General features: G+C 33.7%; 1 protein-coding gene and 1 pseudogene across 4 annotated transcripts in view; one reads left to right on the top strand and one right to left on the bottom strand.

The window, feature by feature from the left end:
- The window catches only part of DMD (dystrophin), a 2,254,165-nt gene that overhangs the window by 4,501 nt on the left and 2,228,668 nt on the right, over positions 1–20,996 (top strand). The window lies entirely within an intron of this gene.
- Positions 16,348–16,466, bottom strand: LOC118608444 (annotated as a pseudogene).

Raw genomic sequence — 20,996 nt, 5'->3', positions numbered from 1 at the left:
CTGAGCTTTAAGTTCTTCTCTGTAGAAATGCTCTCTATTATAACAAAATTGAAAGTAACATTAATGAACTCAAATAGTTTTAGGAAAATGTAGTTATTAGAGAAATACGCAGTGATGTAGTAGAGCTGGCTTGCACTGGCTTATGAGAGCCAACTGTGAATTTCTGTCTCCATGTTCAGTGACATCATGGTGGTCTCTTAAAATGATGCTGGTGGCATTATTTTATACCACAGAAATCAGCTAATGCTGCTAATCAGGGCATTTTCTTTTTCAAAAATTATTAAATATTTACCAGTACAATGCTGGAAATAATGAGAGAAATAAAAACTCTTAAAAAATCTATTATGTCGAGGTGGTATATCAGTTAGGTATTCATTCCACTTGAAGTAACAGAATAACCAGCTAACTGTGGCCTTACCACATTTTACAAAACAAGCTATCTGGAAGTGGACTGCTTTCGGCATTAGTTTGACAGCTCAGCGATATCAGGGCTACTGTCCCTGTCATTCTCCTGGTCTTTTATTTCTAATTACAAGTGGATAACAGTTCAGGCACTACTGAAGGCCAGAAGGAAGGAAAAGAAAGTCACCAGTTGTATCTCTTCTAGACTCCCTCCAGTAGACTGTTGCTAATGGCTCATGGCAGACACTGTGTTACAAGGTCATCTTTAGATGCAAATAATAAGATTGAATATTTTTTATAGCTTCGAATGAATTTTGGTAGTGGAGAAGAAGGGTAAGGGAATGGAAATGGTATTAGGATATCCAGTCATAGACTGGTTTGTTTGTTTGTTTGTTTGTTTATTTATTTATTTATTTATTTATTTATTTATTTATTATTTTTACTTAACTGCTGAGGCTTTTGCAGCAGTCCCCGACCTTTTTGGCATCAGGGACCAATGCTCCTATGAGACTCTAATGCCTGATGATCCGAGGTGGAGCTGAGGTGGTGATGCTAGTGCTGGGGAGCTGTAAATACAGATGAAGCTTTGCTGACTGGCCCACCACTCACCTGCTATGTGGCCTGGTTCCTAACAGGACCTGGACTGGTACTGGTCCATGGCCCTGGGTTTGGGGACCCCTGGGTTTATAGTATTATTTAAACCTTCAGGTGCTCCTGGTTATGCAGTTATAAATTGAAGTTAGGCTTAGGTCATGAACTCTCATGTCTCATTTTCTTAAAACAGGCGATGCCAATCATAGTGCACGGACTTAAAGATTTAGTAGCTGTGACTGTATCCCTAAGTTTAGGGACATTAAGTCATCCTTTCAACTTTTTTCTCCAGTGAAACCTGACTGTCTAATGCCATGAAACTGACATGTTATTTTGAGAATGAGCATAATATCACTCTGACAGATTACCACAACTGCAGGCTTCCCCTAGACAAATATAGCATGTACATGGTGATGATATAGGGCTATATTTTAATCTAGGAAAGCTGGCTGGAATGACCACTTGTGAACACCTTCAGGACCTGTTCTATCATTATAGTAATTGAAAACTGGTCCACTTGTGAAACAATTTTAAGTAAAATGTCCCCATCTGCCCTATTTCTCCTCCATACTACTCTGCTCCCACTGCCCCTTATAACATCATTTGAAGTATTGAGGATGAGCTATCAATTCTGAATTTGTATTATTGAAGGTTGGAGAGTTTTATTATCATGTTTATCCTGAGGAATTGTCTTTCACTTGTCAACCATCATAAAAATGAGAAAATGGAAAAAATACATTGTTTTGTGGCTTGAATATATTTCAAATATAATTTTACATGAATGTATTTAAAGAAGTTCTGACTTGAAACAAATAGTATTAAATCCATGAGATGAGTTTACTAAAGATTAAAGGGGAACTGATTTTTTTTTAAGGAACAAAAAGACAGGTAGTAAGTTTGATCTGGTGGGGAAGTCACCAGATGTCATAGTTAGGTATTGTTGCTTAAAGAATATCGGTCAGGCTCTTCAGAACACTTACAAGCAGGAATTCTTGTTTGTACATGACCAGATTTTGGAAGCAGCAGTAATTATGGTGCTTCTGGCAATAATTCTCTATCCTGAGCAATGTAACTACCTGAAAACTTTTTTAAAAAATATGAATGCCTGGGCTCCTCCCACAGAGCCTCTGATTTATTTTGACTGAGAGGTGTGGACCTGCGTACTGAGTCTCCGCCAGGAATTATAATGCGCATCCAGTTTTGAGAAACTCTGCTTTTTTTTTTTCCAACTTGGCTTTTGGTTTTTAATCCTTACAGGAACCTTTCTAGGTTGTTTGCTCTGTGGTGACAGTTAAAGATTCCTGTTTTTCCTATGATTATAGTATGGGAAAGGTCATTGTCAGTTCTCAACTCACAAACTTTAAATAGTTTATACTTAGAAAGGTTGTATATAACCCTCCTCTAGCTGCTGTAAAAATACCACCCAATATCTATTGTATCTATTGTGATAAAAATCAGAGATAAGGGACCCATGAGTTAGAACAGTAGGGACTAACCCGAAAATTAGGAATAGCTGCCCGAATTTACCAGTCAATAACCTAGTTAGCCAGTAATACCTAAATGTAAAATAATTAACTTCAGTTGCATTCTTTTAACATTTATCTGAGATAAGCTATGTTGTCCAAATTGAAATTTTGGGTGGGGCCAGATGGAAGAGAGGTGTTCTTAGATGTAGAGGTCACACACTGACAAATAAGGGGGGAGAAAATAAATCCAAGTGTGTTCTGTGTGACGTCCCTCAAAAAGGGGTATTTCTTAGAGCAATGTGCCTCTAATATCTAGAGCCCCAATACTCCCCATAATATTGGGGTAATATATAACACTACTTGTATTTCTTAATTCATGTTTCCTGTTTGAACCCAGAAGGAATTTTTTTAAACCAATTTCAGAGCTTAGATGCAGAATATACAGACCCTATCTTATATAGGAGATTTGGGGAGAGAATAAAGCTGTATGGTAAAGGGAACTTAATAAATGTTAGGATTCTGATGTGTTGGTAGTTTACAATACAGTCATTTTTTTTTGCATTGTACCTGTAATCACTACCCCAAAAAGACAGTGGAAGAACTATTTCCCCTTGTATTCTCCAATCTCCTTCCTCTTAACCTTCGCATTTCCTTCTTAAATCTCATTGTCCTCACAGAATGAAAGTTAATGCTATTAATGTAACTTTAGTACAATTATGATGTGAATAGACTCCTTTGGAATGGCTTTATTCCTTTCCCATGATTTTGTAGCATTAGGCCCATGGGGAACTATGTTCCAAGTTTCATTATGCCAACATTCAATTCAATTTTTTAATAAATCCTGTACGAATTTTGGACTGCTTGTACTTTATTTTACAACAAAACTGTTATGTTAAAAAAAAATTGGCTCATTTAAATTTAGATTTGTAAGTTGATACAAGGGCTATCTTCTATGATTATTAGAAACATCCAGGACAGATATCAAACCACTTCAGTGGTTCTCAAACATGAGTGTGGGTCAGAATTCTTTGGAGGATTTGTTAAAATGCAGATTGATGTGCCTTGCCCTCAGTTTGATTCAGTAGTTGCAGATGTGTAGTGAAACCTGAGAATTTGCATTTTCACAAGTTCATAGGTGCTGCTGAAACACTGCTTTGTTAAAAAATTAGGAAGGAATTAGTGATAGTTAGTAAAAAAAAAACACGAAGGAGCAGATAGTTCTTTGTTACAGATAACAAAGTACGATATAAGACTCTTCAGAGCTTTTAGAGATAGAGTTGCTTCTACTAGTATATGTCCCCACGACATTAATATGAGTGGTCCCTTAATCCTTTTTGGTTTAACTTCTATCTGTAAATTGAAAAGAGAAGACTAAGGCAGTTGAAATGACCAAAAACAACTACAGACATGAAATACTTGTTAAATGTAATTGTATCATAAATTCTATGTATCATTTTTATGACTTTTTAAAAAAATTACTAATTAAATCAGATAAAACTAATTTTATATTATGTGTATACATTTGATTTCACAGATGAAGAGATGCTATTCAGACGGCTCAAGTTCTTGGTTAAGCTGTTTGCCCATACCAAGTGTTTTCCATCATTATTCTGCTTTGCCAAGAGTTTCACAGAGCCTCCCTTCATCCCCAGCTCCCCCAAATACACTCTTAGCCATTGAAGGTAGATAACTATAGAATCCATTTTTAACAAATCCTAAATTCTTCAAAAGAAATATCACAGCCATAACTATTTTAACTAATATCTAATATCTACCACAATATGACAGAATTTTTCCCTTAATTTTATTTTCATCAAATTATCCTCTACTCCTCTACTGTTGAATTTGAACAGTGTTTCCCAGCTCATGGAACATTTATTTCATGTGATACTATTTGGTCAAATAAGTTTGGGACACATGGATTAAACAGAGTTAAATTTCTTTATGCTTAATTTCTGTGAAATTTTATGCTTAAGTGCATGATATAAATTTCATGAGAAGACTAAAAGTTTTCTGAACTTATTTTATCAGATCTTTAAAAAAAATCTTTGTGGTTTACTGTCTCATGGAACTCAATTTGGGAACTGGAAAGTAAAAGTATAGGTTTGTGTGAGTTAGGATATATCAACCTATAGATCCAAATGGTTTATTCCAGCTGACTTATCTATCCGGTTTGAACTACCTTTTCCTTCCATACTGCTCAGAGTTTTCTCTAACAGGCTATAAGGCATTAGTCCCTAATGACAATCATCCCAGTTATAAGAGTCACTCTGATTTTTTTTAATAACATAGTTTTTGTAATGCTTCATAATGTTCCATTAAAATTGACAGAATATAACTAAAACAATCACAGGTAGAGAATCTTCATTTTAACATTGTGATGTGTGTGCATATTTGTACATATTTATACATATACATTAATTCTATATAAACAGGATAAGTGACTTGATATATATAAGTGGTAATACAGACATGAGTATAAATATAATGTGCATACTATTTGTAATATGATTTTGTACATCAATGTGATACATATTAAATATATCACCATATCATGAGATTTTCTTTGATAATACTTAAATCAGATGCGGGTAGCATATTAGAATCACCAAGGTAGGATCCAAAAAGGGATACCACACCCCCCAGAGTCTTTGAAACTGCTGTGCAATATGTTGAGAACTGGAGGTGAGATCTCACATCTATCTATACGTGAAAAGATGTTTTTCGTGAAATGTCTCATAAATGCGGTTTCTGCCCTGACTTGGTTATATAATTATATGAATGATTTAAATCTTGTTAAAAGTTTGTTTTCTAAAATACAGGGACTGGATTGATTCCTGGTCAAAGATACATATAGAAGGAAATACTTAAATAGATCTTAGAGTGTACAAAATGAAATTTAGTGGATGAGAAGAAGGAATATATACCATCCTTTGGGATGTGGAATCAGAAAGACATAAAATTAAGGGGAGAAAGTCTAAACTCTGCAGTATAATGAACAAAGGTGTTTAACAAACATTAATTGAGGGTACAGATAGAGTAGTACATATAGCAGATTGATAGATAAGAGTGATCCATGGCAACGTGGCACTATAGAGTTTGTCAAGTAATTTAGAATGGAAGATATTTTGATTATTATATACATTTTAATACGATAGCCATGTACACTTTAGAATTGACCTGCAAGTGTGAAAATTAAGGTGAATTATATAACTCTAATTGATAACTTGCTCCCGATATAATAGTTTTATTAACTCATTTTCCTGTGTACACATTATGACATTAAATATTTATTTTAAAATTAAGCAGGATTGATAATATTTACCTTGGCCTAAGTCATATATAACAAAATATATTAAATTATTAACATATTAATCACCATAAAATCTAAATGCATTTTCTCACAAATTTATGCATGGTGAATTACTAAGGTTATGTAACTGTAGGTTTGGGAGTGGGATGATTTTTTAATCACAAATGGAAATCTCTTATGGAGAACATTTCTAAAATGAACCCCATGAGAAAATACATTATTATAAATAGTCAAATGTGAGAAATGCTTTTTCATTTCATAGAAAGACATGTTTCATAGTATAGCTATTTAACATTTTAAGTCAATTACAATTTGGTTGAGAGTTATGACTATATTACAGGTATTAAAGATTTGGGTTAAAATTCGGTATATAAAACTAATTCATTCAAAACGATGACAGTATATTTTAAAAATGATAGGCAGTTGAACAAATCAGTTTAAAAAGCAATTAAAATTTTGTATCTTGGATGGACTTTAGATATAGAAAGATAAGGCAGGGTAAGCTAGTATACAGAATAAATCATGCTTTTAATTTGTGGTTTCTTCCTATTACCAAGAACAAAAAGTTAAATGAAACTGAAATTTGTTGATGGTAATTTTTCAGTCAAAATAAATCAATGTCTCCAGTTCACTCTCTAGCCATTTCCCCAATTTTTCCATCCTTTCTAATATTAGAAAACGCTTACATTAAAACCAATGAAAGTGCATTCAAGATGTCCATGGGAGTTCTGGGGAAAAAAAACACACTTTCATTTTTAATTGAACCAGATTAGTCTAAGAAAATCATAATTACTGATAATTATAATTTCCCAGTGTTTATGGAATGTGTAACTAAACACATGATAAAAATTCTCTAATATTCCTTTGAATAACACTATCGATGAATTTTTATTTTTAGCAGCTTATTATAATTGTAGACTTTTTTTCTCTATCAAGGCTATATTTTTTAAGATGAATAAAATTTTTATTTTATTTTCACTTAAACCTGGAAAGTGCACAATAAGTTGTGAGCTTACTTATATCACATGCTCATCCTACTGCATGTTTACATCTATCTTTGAGAGTTGATAAGCTAAGCAGGCTGATTAAACCCCAGTAATATCAATTAACTAGGGAACTTCTAAGCTTCCCTCCTTATTCCTACCAACTCCCCAGAAAGAAATGAGGCTTTCTCTATATCCTTTGAAAAACATACCTATTGTTTTAAAATGTTATCCATATTCCTGTTTTCTCATGCTCGCTTTTCCCCATGTTATTCTTTTCACATGCTTTTTACCCTCTTATACCCACACTACAATACTGCTGGAATGTTCTTTAATTCTTGGAGGAATCTGATTTAATATGAGTTCAGAGGTCATAAGGAGAGGAGTAGAATGACATGGCATTAAAGCTGAGATTTCAGTACACACTGCTGAGATTTCAGTACACACTGCTTCAAAATCAATATATAAAGCACTTACTGAACATTTATAGTGTGCCTCTACCAAACTGAGACAAACACGTTTCCAACATGCCAAAGTAACTCCAAACTAGGAATTGGGCATCTGGCAGGTCTGTGTTCTAATTTGATATTGTTTAAGTGCTTGATTTTAGCCAACATCAGCACCATTCCATTCTCAACTCTAAATAAGTTTATCGTGTGCCTAAAATTGAAAAAGAAAAAAAAAAAACTTTGGGAGCCCAGGTACAATGGATATGGTCAAAGGGGATGGGAAGAGAAAAATAGTCATGTTAGGTTTCATGAAAAGGGAATGGGTAACGCCAGCATGGTAAAAGCACAGCATGATGTAACAGTGAACCCTATAAGATGTGGAGCAAGTTCTGAAGTTTGTTTTTTAAAAGCATGCAGGAAAAGATAAATTACTGAGTTCTTGAGGTAGTTTAAAGGGCTTGCCTTTTTGGAAGCAAAGCAGTCCAGATTGTATTTCTGAAAGTGAGATTTGTGCTATAAAAATAATCTATTGGAAATTTTATTTTTCTTTATTTTAATTGTCATTTTAATTTTTTTATATTTTACTGCTTAATAAGGCTTGTAACATGTAAATATACTTGTCTACATATAATTTTTTTCATATATATCTTTTATAGAGAATATATATTTGAAGAGTGTACTCAAAAGGCTTTTACTATGAAGAGTGCATAAAGAAAACAAATTATAAACTTTTTATAAAATTTTCAAAGTCCTTTCATGCAGTATGATTTTAAGAAATATCATTAATAACTCAATTTTTAGTCATGCTATAGAGTGGAGTAAAAAAAAATGTAATGTATTTTCCCTAGTATTATTTTTTAATGTTCTCATTCTGAGAAAAAAATGTTAACTATGAAAGAACTTAGTATCCTCTGTTTTGTGCAAAATAAACTCATTGTGGTAGATGCTGTGATGTGTTACTCAAGTCCCCCTTCATAGAAGGACATTTTACATTAAACCGATGGAAGTGCTGTTGATAGATAGCCTTCAGCTTCAGCTCTTTCACGGATTGCCTCAGCTGAAGAGAAGTGCCTTGGGTCATGCCACTCTCTTGGGTTGACCTCATTCAGAGACTGATCTGTGAGGGAATGTAAAGGTCCTTTCATCTCAAACAAATTTGGAACTACTCTGTAGGGCCATTCTAGCTCCAGAACTTCTGTAGGGTTGCCATTAGCTGCTGTTAGGCTGATAGCGTTTTGGATTTATCTCTTTCCATTCCTGTTTTTTTTTCTTCTCCCTACAGGAGTTCAACCCAAGAGCACTCTTTAGTAAATACCCTAAACTTCCTTTCAGAGTTGGGTTCCTAGTGAATCCAACCTGTAGTAATAAAAAAAAATGTCAGTTGTATATTCTTCATAAATTAATGCCTGAGACAAGACATAGAAAATAGACTTTATTACAAGTTTAATCTTCCGTTTTGTGCCTTACTAGTCTGTTGTGTGTTTTGCTATCAGATGCATCACTATTATAACTCAGATGAAATGGTAAACTTAGATGGTATATTTTAATGTATATGGTTATTACCATTTCTGTTTCCTCATTGGCCTAAGATTGACCTTTGCTCCTAAATGCATTTTCTTACTGAATATTTTCTAGATTAGGAGTTTCTTATCACCAAGAGGCCCTGGATATAGAATCTACATCCCTCTCCATAGGGGCTTAGTAAACTACCTCCTTTTTAATTCTTTTCTATCCCACCTCTCAAAGCATTTATTGTTTCATTATGTACCACTATCTTTAATTTTTTTAAATAGTAGATGATCTGCATTTTAATTAGGTGTAATCTACTTTTAAAGTCAGTTGAAAAATTTTCTAGGATGTAACATCTGTAATAACCAAAGGTGTCTGGCCTAGGGCAGAAAAAGTGAAAGCACACATCTGTATTATTGCCATCATCAGAAAATGAAGTCCTATTAAAAACATGTTGATAATGTGCTCTACTCTCTAGGAAGCAAAAGTTTATATCCTGGAAAACTACTAGCATTTCTTATAGGCAATAAAAGTTTCATAACACCCCAGACCTACAATATTAAGCATATGTTCAGACTTCTTAAAAATGTTATTACTAATTAATCTATAGTTATAAATAACTTTCATTGGCCCCGCTTGCCTAAATAAATATGGTAATTTATGGTTTGTGTTGCTTCATACAAATACAGCTCTCTGCCTTTTGTCTAAAAGTGAAGCTATTCTTGCATGCCATATAGTTTTACAATAATGAATATTAAGGAGATAGGATAAAGGGTGTACTGAGAAGTAGAAATATCACTGTAAGAAATGGCCTCATCTTTAAATGTTAGTTCTAATTACCAAATATAATATGTCAGTCATGAACAAATTTCTTAAATTATATTAAGTAAATTGACATTAAAAGGTAAAAGAATCCAACTCTTTACCAAACAATATATTTTTTTCATTATTTAGACATAAATTGTCAAAGTTAAAATAATCCCGACACAAAAAAAGATGAATTTGCTATGAGAAACAAGAATCATAAGTGGAGCATGAATAAAAATCAAGAAAATACAAAGAATTACTGATTTTCGCTCATTAAATATTTTATTACATGGTCAACAAAAATTGAAAAGTGCAAGGTACAAAAGGTTGTATATAAAGGAAGGCTTTCTGAAGGGTTTTTATAATGATAAATTAGGAATTATAAATCTGTATCAGTTTTATTTTTGTTGTCTATGCAATAAAATTCAATATAGCCACAAAAGCAATTGCTATATTTCTAAATTTATAGATAAAATTGGTGATGAATCATGAGTAACATCTGTGTGTGTGTGTAGAGTACACCATCAAGTATGTATATGGAAGAGTGTCTGAAATTGTGGATAATTTATAGATAGGTTGTAAGTACTACAATACTACTTTCTCTTCTGGTTTATGTGTAGTTTAAATTTGCAACAAAAAATATGGATTAATTTCTCTCCTATTTGTACATTTAAAAATAATTTTATGCTTCAAATGTAAACTCTTCTAAGATAAGTGCTTTCTAATGGAGATAAAGTCATGTTGAGACCTGAACTCCATGAGTGGAAGTACCCCTTTAGGACTAGGCTTAAACTCTAATGCGATAAAGTACCCAAATGTCCTCCAAGAAGTCACAAAGGAAACACAAGTCTCCATGTGTTTCTATGTGGAATTTTTTTTCTCCGACATGTCTCCAGAAATTTGTTTTTATGAGTCTTAAATCTGGAGAAAATTCAGTCAGGAGATTTAGAACACAGGGAAAAAAAAGTATTTTAATCCACTTAAGATAATTAATGCTTAAAAATATAAAAATGCTACACATTTGAAAGATGTGTAACCAAGTGGAAATCAAGCAAGAGCAGGAAGCACAGACTCTTCTGTGCTTCTGGGAACCAGGTTCGGAATGTGCATAAAAGTATGGTTAAGATCTAATCAGTCTGTCCTGCTTTCAGCTATTGCCATGCTATAAGTATGTGTTTGTGGATCTGTCTGCTGCTAACAATGGGTCATTCTCACAAATAACATAAAATAACATGGGAGGTTGAAATGAGTACTAGAGGTTTAGATTGATTGCTGGGGAGAACAGACAGAGTTCTAAATTTTAGGAGTAAAATAATTTCTACAGTTATCTAAAATGATTAAATAAACCTGGCAAAAGACCAGTATTTGGATTATGTAATTCTATAGCAATAAAATGGAGAAATTTCTAACTTGAGGTCTAAGTTTAACCTTAAGAATAGTTGGAAAATAAGCGTTGCATGTCTACCATCTTAGATTTCCTCATAAGATTCTGAAATTTTTGTAATGGAAATAGTTTAACAATTTATAAAGAAAATCAAAGCAGCACATTTGTGGCTGCAAAATGATGTCACCTCCTTGTTCTGTTCTATTTCACAATGTAGTCCATGTAGTCCAGAGAAAGGCAACGTAATTACAGGGTAAAATTTAAGGTTTATTGCATGGACGATATTGTCTTCTACCTAAGATATTCTATGTCCTTTTCCTTTCTTACGCCTTTCTTGATAACATAAGGTTTAGTGCTGTGTGTGTGTTTTGAGATCCACAAAATGTAATTAATTTAGGCATAATTTCCTTCATTTGAATTTTGTCCTTCCACGAGAAATAAAAGCCTTTGATTTTTAACCCCTGTTTATTTGGAATTTCATTCCTTCTGCGGTTAGCACATCTTTAGTCAAGGTTCTCGATGTAATTATGGTTATTATGATGGCCATGTCTGGCTCTTAACAAAAATTGGTTGATTTTTAAGGTACCTCATATAGATGGCTGCTAACTTTGCATAAACACGAACCTACCCCTCTTTAAGAAATGCATTAAACATACATTTAAATATTATGACTATTCATGTTCTTAGCATTATTTATAATAGCTAAAACTTGACAGCAACCCAATAGGCCATTGATGGATGAATGGATAAGCAAAATATGGTAAATGCATTCAATGGACTATTAGTTAACCTTAAAAAGGAAGAAAATTCTGACACATATCACATGGATGAAGCCTGAGGGCATTATGCTACGTGAAATAAAACAGTCACAAAAAGTTAATTACTGTATCATTCCACTTATATGATGAACCTAGAGTAGTCAAAATCATAGAGGCACAAAATAGGAGTTTCAGGGGCTGGAGGAAGGACTTGGGAGTCATTTAATAGGTATAGAAGTTCAGTTTTGCAAGATGAAAAGAGCTCTGAAGATGGATAGTAGTGGTTGCATAATAATAGGAATTCACTTAATACCACTGAAACATGCACTTACAAGTGATGGAGATAGTATGTTTTATGTTATATTTTATCACAATAGAAGTGTTTAAAAATTCTGATTATAATACAACAAAGCATTAATTTTTCACCTATCTAAAAAAATGGCTTTTAAATACAAAAACAAATAAAACTTATTGAACTTAAGGTGCTTTTTGAAGTAGCAATCTATTTTCTACTGCTAACCATGAGGACTGAAAACAGCAAAAAACAAACAAAAATACCTGTAATTAATCTGATGATGAGGCAATTTAAATTTTTTTGTAGCACCATGAAGATCCAGTTTAACACTTCTAAAATAAAAATGACCTATTCTGTGAGAGCAAAGGTGTGCTTCTCATGTCGGTGATAATGTGAAGTTTTGGAATCACAGAAGTGCTTGCCTCCTCTGAATTTGAGCTGCCTTGTGGGGTCGCTTCATTTGATTTGTAAAACTCAGATTTATCCTTTGAGGCAGCAGGGTAGCCTTTGCAGGTACAGAAATGATCTTTATATTTAAATATGCTTCCTGGAACACACTCCCATCTGTTTTCTGTAGTTTACACAAAGCATTAGTTTATTTCTAGGAGTTCAAAAAGTCTAATTCTAAAGGTTAAATTCACACACACAGAAGCCCAGTGATTTAGAATTTCTATTTTAGAAAACACATGTCCTTTTTTACCGTGAACATGAATTGCTATCTCTGCATTATCTGACTGCAGAGCCATTACACTGGCACTTCTTTTCTCTACAAACTTGTTCCCGTCTTCGTCCTAATGTGATAGCGCAAAAAGATGAACAAGTCCCAGGACTAAGAATGAAAACATCTGGAGCTTATGATAAGGAAGCTACGTGAACCTAGGAGTCCTGTGCATCTTTTTTTTTTTTCATGTCCCTTAACACTTTCAAGGCTTGCTGAAATTTTCAGTATTGAAAATGACTTGTTATTTGGGGAACTATCTGTGAGCCTGCTTTATAGCTACAGATAGGATAATTATACTTTCTAAATGTTCTGGGACAAATTTAATTTTAAACATTTATTCATACTGTTAGATCATGCATCTAGGTATGGAGTTTGAAAAATAGTTTTCCTGTAGTTGTACAGTTGTAGTTAAACTTTATTTTGAGAAAGATCTTTCACTTATCTGAAAGCTTGTCACTTATGTTTCTGAACAGCTAAATATTAGTATAAATACTTTTTCATATTTTTTGTGCTTGTTACTTTATATTAAAAAGAAAATTTAAGGGTAGCTTTCTGTTGCCGAGGAAACTGTCCCACTCACGAGGAAATTTCCTGAGCTGCCTGGTCAGAAAATAGTGGTGTAAGTGCAATTTAATGATGACAGTTGTTTTCATGACACCTTGACTAAATCTAAGTCAATTTTGGTCTTCAGAGTAAGCCCCATAAGCAAATTGTGATTCATTGCTTCTCACATGATGAATTGATATCACTAGTTATCTATGCCAGGCATACATTGGATAAAATAACAAATAATTTTGAATATCTTGAGAAGAAAGGCAAATACGATTTTCTTAAACTGATAAAAGCAAAATTAAATATATGGACTCATAGTAAATGAGAAATGAGAATTTCATACTCAATTATTAGAAGAAAATGTCTACATATCTAGACTTCAAAATATAGTTAAGTAAAAATGCAAAACAGTTAAAATAGGCCAGATTTTCCCACTCAAAAATTGTTTATATAGTTTAAATGTATTTTCTGCCAGCTTTGTCACAGAGTAAGAAGTGGAGGAAAAGACAGGTAAAAATATTGCCTTGGTCATAGGCAATTAAGAGTTATTTTGTTTTAGGGAGCATTAACTACAAAATTTTGAACTACATTGTAGCAGTTTTATGGAATCAAAGTTGGAAATGTTATATTCATTTTAATCTACAGGCAATATTTTAGGAAGACCACTTTAAAAAAGTTGATGCTTATTCTTTTTTTAAATAAGAAAGCATAGAATATAGTGGCTATAACTTAAAAGGAGAAGAAAGGGATTGGATTTATGATCATCACTTTATGGTTGTAACTTTTATTCCTAGTGTCCTGGAATATTGTGGTTTTGGGTCTTAAAGTGGATTACTTTCTATTCATTGTGCTGGAACTTCTGGGCCCTTTTTATTGTTTAAATTTATTGAGGCAACATTGGTTAATAAAATTATGTAGGTTTCAAATATGCAATTCAATAATACATCATCTCTGTATTGCATTGTGTGTTCGCCACCCAAAGTCAAATTTCCTTCTGTCACCATATATTTGACATCCTTTATCCTCATCTACCTCCCTCCTTCCCCACTTTTCTCTCTGGTAACCACTAAACTGTCATCTGTGTTTGTGAGTTTTTGTTTGTCTTGTTTATTTGCTGCTTTCTGTTTTACATGCCACATATGAATGAAATCATATGGTTCTCACCATTTTCTTTCTGACTTATTTTACTTAGCATGATAATCTCAAGATCTAACCATGTTGTCTATGGCCATGCCACTCTGAACAAGCCTGATCCCATTTGACCTTGAAAGCTAAGCAGAGTCAAGCCTGGTTATTACTTGGATGGGAGACCACCTAGGAAGACCAGATGCTACAGGCATAAAAAATTAAAAATAAAAAAGAGATTGTAAACTGAAAAGGTCCTTGCAATCTGTAAGGCCAAGCAAGAGTTGCCTTGCCTAAAAAAAAATCCATCTATGTTGTAGCAAATGGCAGTATTTCATCTTTTCTTATGGCTGAATAATATTTTATTGTATATGTGCACCACATCTTTATTCAATCATCTATTGAAGGGTACTTCAGTTTCCATGTCTTAGCCACCATGAGTAATGCTGCAATGAACATCAGGGTAAATATATTTTTATGTAAAAATGTTTTTACACTTTGGTGTAGATACCTGAAAGAAGGATTGATGGGCCATATGGTAATTCTAAGTTTTTTGAGGAACCTCCATACTGTTTTCCATTGTGGCTGTACTAGTTTACATTCTCACCAGCAGTGGATGAGGGTTTTTTTCCCCCCACATCTTCTCCAATACTTGTTATTACTTGTCCTGTTGATGATAGTGATTCTTACAGGTGTAAGATGATATCTTATTGTGGTTTTGATTTGCATTTCCCTAATAGCTAGTGAAGTTGAGCATCTTTTCATATGTCTGTTGGCCACTTGTATGTCGTCTTGGTAGAAGTATCTGTTCAGGTCCTCTGCCCATTTTTTAATTGGATTGTTTTCTTGCTGTTGAGTTTTATGAGGTCTTTATATATTTTGGATATTAACTCCATTATTGGAGCCATTATTTACAAATATATTCTCCCACCCAGTTGGTTGCCTCTTTGTCTGACAAGACAAAATTTGTTTCTTTTGCTGTGCAGAAGCTTTTTAGTTTGATATAATCCCAGTCATTTATTTTCGCTTTTACTTCCTCTAAAACCAAAGTCCATGACTTTAGTCCGTATGGTCTCGTCTCTGCAATTTTTTTGTTTCACGTCTTATATTTAGGTGTTTGATCCATTTTGAGTTAATTGTGGTGTATGGTGAAAGCAGTCTAGTTTCATTATTTTGAATGTGGTTTTCCAGTTTTTCCAGCACCACTTATTGAAGAGGCTTTTCTTTTTCTATTGTATGTTTTTGGCTTCTTTGTCAAAAATTATTTGCCCACATAAATGTTTTTTTTTTTTTTTTCTGGACTCTCAGTTCTGTTCGACTGGACTGTCTGTTTTTCTGCCAATACCATGCTGGTTTGATGATTGTCACATTTTCTTATAATTCGAAGTGGGACAGAGTGATACCTCCGGCCTTTTCTCTCAGGATTACTTTGGTTATTCAGGGTCTTGTGTGTTTCCATACAAATCTGATGATAATTTGTTCTATTTCTTTAGAAAATGCCATTAGGATTTTAATGGGGACTGCATTGAATCTATTTATCGCTTTGGATAATATAGCCATTTAACTATTCTTCCAATCCATGAACACTGATTATCTTTCCATTTCTTTGTGTCTTCTTCAATTTCTTTTGATAATGCCTTGTAGTTTTTGGTGCATATGTCCTTCACTTGTTTTGCAAAATTTATTTCTAGGTGATTTATTCTTTTTGTTGCAATTATAAAAGGATTTTTTTTTCATTTTCTAAAATTTTGTTGTTAGTGTATAGAAATGTAATGGTTTTTTTTTTTACATTGATTATGTATCCTGAAACTTCATTTATTGTTTTTAATAATTTTTTTTTTTTGGTGGAGTCTTTAAGGTTTTCTACATGGACAATCTTGTCATCTGCAAAAAGTGACAATTTCTTCATTCTTTCTTTTTCTTGGTGAGGCAACCCTTGGTTGACCTCACAGATTGCAAGGACCTTGTCAGCTTACAATCTCTTATTTTTTATACCTACAGCCCCTGTTCTTCCTAGGTGGTCTCCCATCCAAACACTAACCAGGCCCAACCCTGCTTAACTTCTGAAATCAGATGGGATCAGGCTTATTCAGGGTATCATGGCTGTAGACTCTTCATTCTTTATTTGGATGCCTTTTATTTCTTTTTCTTGCCTGACTGCTCTAGCTAGGACTTCCGACACTATCAAATAATAGTGGTGATAGTGGACAGTCTTGTCTTGTTCCTAATATTAGAGGAAAGGTTTTTAGTTTTTCACCATTAAGTATGATGTTAGCTGAGGATTTGTCATATATGGCCTTTAATATGTTGAGATACTTTCCTTCTATACCCATTTTATTAAGAGTCTTAATCATAAATGGATGCTGTATCTTGTCATTCTTTTTTCTGCATCTATTTGTATGATCATTTGATTTTTATCCTTTATTTTGTTTGTGTGGCATATCACATTAATAGATCTGTATATGTTAAACCACCTTTGTGCCCCTGGATTGAAGCTCAGTGGATCATGATGTGTAAGCATTTTAATGTATTATTGTATTCGATTTATTAGTATTTTGTTTAGGATCATTGCATCTGTACTCATTAGAGATATTGGTCTATAGTTTTATTTTTTTTGTATTATCCTTACCAGATTTTAGTATCAGGGTAATGTTGGCCTCATAAAGATTAGGAAGTAATGCCACGTCTTCAATTTTTTCGAAAATTTTGAGAAGAACAGGTATTAAATCTTCTTTGAGTGTTTGGTAGAATTCTCTGATGAAGCTGGATTTTTACTTTTGGGCTGGTTTTTGATGATTGTTTCAATTTCCTTACTGTTGATTGGTCTATTTAGATTTTCTAGTTCTTTGTCAGTCAATCTAGGAAGGTTGTATATTTCTAAGAATTTATCCATTTCTTCGAGGTCGTTTGGTGTCATATAATCTTTCATAGTGTTATTTCATAACATTCTTGTATGACCCTTTGTATTTCTGTGGTATCTGTCATGACTTCTCTTTAATTGATTTTGTTTATTTTTGTCTTTTTTTCTTAGCTTAGCCAGGGATTTGTCAATTTTATTGAATTTTCAAAAAAAACCAGCTCTTTGTTGCATTATTTTTTCTATTGTCTTTTTTTCTCAATTTCATTTGAGGGGAGGCAGCCAGGCTCTATGACTGCTTTCTGCCTTGTAATGGTGGATGATAGAACACAGCTGTCACACCTCTGTATTCTGTCTCTGCCATGATCACGGCATTCTGCCATAGTATATACTCATCACTCAGGAATGCTCAGAGCTATAGAGAGTGCACACTGCAACATGATTGCCCTCTTCTTTCTGAGTCTCCCAGGGAGCTCCAGGCTGCTGCATCCTTAGCACCAGTCTCCGCTCCTCTCCCTTTTTTCCTACCTTGCTCACCTGATTAGCCCACCTTCAGGTGCTTTGGTGCACAGGTCTCTCGGAAGAGTTTGTGTGTTAGGCTGGGAATTTTCTGTTGGATTATAGCTATTCAGCTTGTTGTAGTCTCAAGGGGAGAAATCAAGGGGACCACAGTCACTGTCATGCTTCTGATGTCACTCCTATGGGCCCTTTTCAGTCTACAAATGTATGCTCTTGGTAAACTAACCGTAATTTTCTTATATTCTTAGTAAATTTCTGCTCTGCCTTTTCCTCTTCCATTTAAAAATTGTTATTAGATATTTATGCTTACACATAATCTCTAATTTTTTTCTTTCTACTTTCCTTTTATCTTTTTATGTTATTTCCTGTGTGGCATCCTCAAATTTTCCTCTGAACACTTCTATTGATTTTATTTTTCTTAATTTTTCTATCATATATGTGATATCCAAGAAATATTTTAGTTTTCTCACATTACTTTTAATAGTTTCATATTTTTTCTCTCTGCTTATTTTATAAATTTAAAGCATTCTTCAATTTTTATAGTTCTTTTTCCCTACATGTCTATTTACTGTTTTAGATTTTATCATTTTATCAAGTTCAGACTTTCCTCAACTACTTGGTTTTCTTTGGCTGCTAATTTAGGCTTAAGACACAGACAAAATTTCCATAATGTGGGTAGGTCTTGTCAACAGGTCTGAATTACTGTAGAGTGATTGGGTATAGTCCTAGCTGTTTCTCTAGGAGGTTCCCAATTGTCTGTATGTTGATATATTTTCCATTGGGACATCTCTTGACCCAGAGAGAAACTTTCTGGTTTCTTGCTTGAAGGTAGGGATTATGGATATAAGTCTGACTACTGGAGTTCTGAGCATCAAGTGGGAAAGGAGACTGGTGGTTTCACCATTCTATATTATTTATATCATTCTTCCATTTTCAGTTCAGTTCCTCTACCTTCCCCTCAAGTATGCTCAGTTTCCTGCCTTGAGATGCTATCTGGGTCAACGTTTTCAGATAAGTAATCTGTCTTTTATTGATGTGGATGAATTTGGAAAAGGGGACTGAGACTAAGCTGATCTTAACACACACTTCAAACAGTCGTCTTTTCAACCTCATCCATTCATGCCTATATTTCAAAGGTTACAAGTTTCTTCAAATTCCTGAGAATTCTTTGGTGAAAATTAGTTTTATTTTTACTGTCTTCTTAGTTTCTCATGCTGTCTCTTAATCAAATGGAGAATTATTTCTTATTTTCTGTTCTACCTTGGTAACTTTTTGACTCCTAAGTCTTTGTTGATACTTTATTATGTTTTCTATTTTTCTGCCCTCTTTGTCTTCATGTCCTTTTGAATATTCATCACGTTTGTTCCTATCTCATTGGGTTTAGGGAAAGTTTTTAATCATGTATGTTCAATTGGACATGTTTAAATCAAAATTGAGTTTATAGTATTTTTAGCCTTTTAGTCATAGTCACATTTGATGCCGAGATGCACTTTTTCTTATTTTGTTTTCTGTGGAAGATAAAGTACATGATGGGGAAATGTAAACTTTTTGCACTATGATAATATCCCATTTGGGTGAATTTTGAAATGCTCATTCTATTCATTACTGCTTTTATTCACTGAAAGGCAGTGGTGTAGAGAAACTCAAATTATAGATAATCTGAATACAATTCACATTTAACTTGAATTCACTTATGCAGTATTGCTGTGGGTTTATGTAGAATGACAATTCACAAACATGATTAAACCTCATACCAGCCCTTCAGTCTGCATTCCTTTGTCCATTTTTATGGAGTGTCCCCAAATTTCCTAGAATTAGAAGATATGCTGCATTTGAAATCTAAATTAAAAGAACGCCACAAACTGCCTTCCAGCAATATGATTGTAGGAAGTTTCCTTCCTATCCATTAGTTTACTCACCCTTAGTAATTCTAAGACATACAGAGTTCTAACAAACCCATCTTGTTTGTTGCTTGTCACATCTTTTTCCAGTATGCTGCCCAAGCTTCACTGTTGGTAATATTTTTCACTTCTTGTAGATGTATCTCTAGATTGTTGTATTTTCTTCCCCCAAATGCTTTCCTCCAATAATGGATATAAGCTCTACTTCCTTTCTTTACATTACAGCTGACACTAGGCTATAGTGTTTGCTGAACATTCAAAAACAATTGAAAGTAATAGCAACAAAGGGTAAGGACACTTAGTGTGATATATGACAATTTTGCTAAAGTCATTCAGCCATACACCATCACTAAGGGCTCTCTTTTATGTCTTCAGTTCAGTACCTTATTGCTGATGCCTATTTTCATCTTTCATATTTGGAGTTCCTCTTGGCTTTCTGCAGATATGGACATAAAACAGTTTTCTTTGGTTTCAACCAATGGAAACAAATGATTCAGTTTACACTTTACAAATTTTCACCACTATACTTAACTCCTGAATCAGAAGTAGTATTAGATACACGACCAATGTCCAGATTCATTCCTTTGTTGGTATGTAGAAATTTAACTTGAACCAAAGGCATTTACCAAGAGGTATCAAGTGATACCTCCCAGCACAAGAAAAGCTTCTCTCCAAAGATAGGTTTCAACAACTGATTAAGCATTAAATCAAAAGGTACAAATAGTAGGAAGCTCTTTGAATGATACTTTTTTTTCCTGATGCATATCAAATAGACCCACCATTTGATAACCTTCATTCCTTTCTTATAAATAACTTTTACCTTGTCTTCATAATGATTCATTAAGTACTTTTCATAGCATTTTACCAATATTTTATGTAATCCTCACATGTTATATGATGGAAATACTGTTTTTATTTCCAATGTATAGGGAAATAATTGGGGGCACTGAGTAAATGAATCATTTATCTAAGGTCTCACAGCTATTAAGTCAGAGAACAAGGATTCAAACTCAGGTAGCCAAAACCCTTGCACTTAACTACTTATGCATATTTTCTCTCCATATCCTAGCAGATCCTAGTTGGTAGGTAAGCATGTTTCAGCTGACCCATCAATTGGTAAGAAATCTAAACCCAAAGATGGGGTTAAAAACTAGATTATTAAGACCTCATGGACAAAGTGTCTCAAGATTTCTAGAGCTCATCAAAAGGAGAAAGGAATTTCCCCAGGACAAAGACTAAGGATTTTTATAGTTGAACTACTGGGTTGCTTCTCTTGATGTTTCTCCTTTCCCAACTTATATGTCATGATATGTGGGTAGATAAATGTTGTGGTAGGAAAAAAGTGGAAATTGGAACAGAATTTT

The sequence above is a fragment of the Rousettus aegyptiacus genome, unplaced genomic scaffold, assembly GCF_014176215.1.
Source record: "Rousettus aegyptiacus isolate mRouAeg1 unplaced genomic scaffold, mRouAeg1.p scaffold_m13_p_9, whole genome shotgun sequence".
Taxonomy (NCBI): Eukaryota; Metazoa; Chordata; class Mammalia; order Chiroptera; family Pteropodidae; genus Rousettus; species Rousettus aegyptiacus.
Note: the sequence above shows the minus strand (reverse complement) of the source record. Positions and strands in the feature narration are given on the sequence as shown.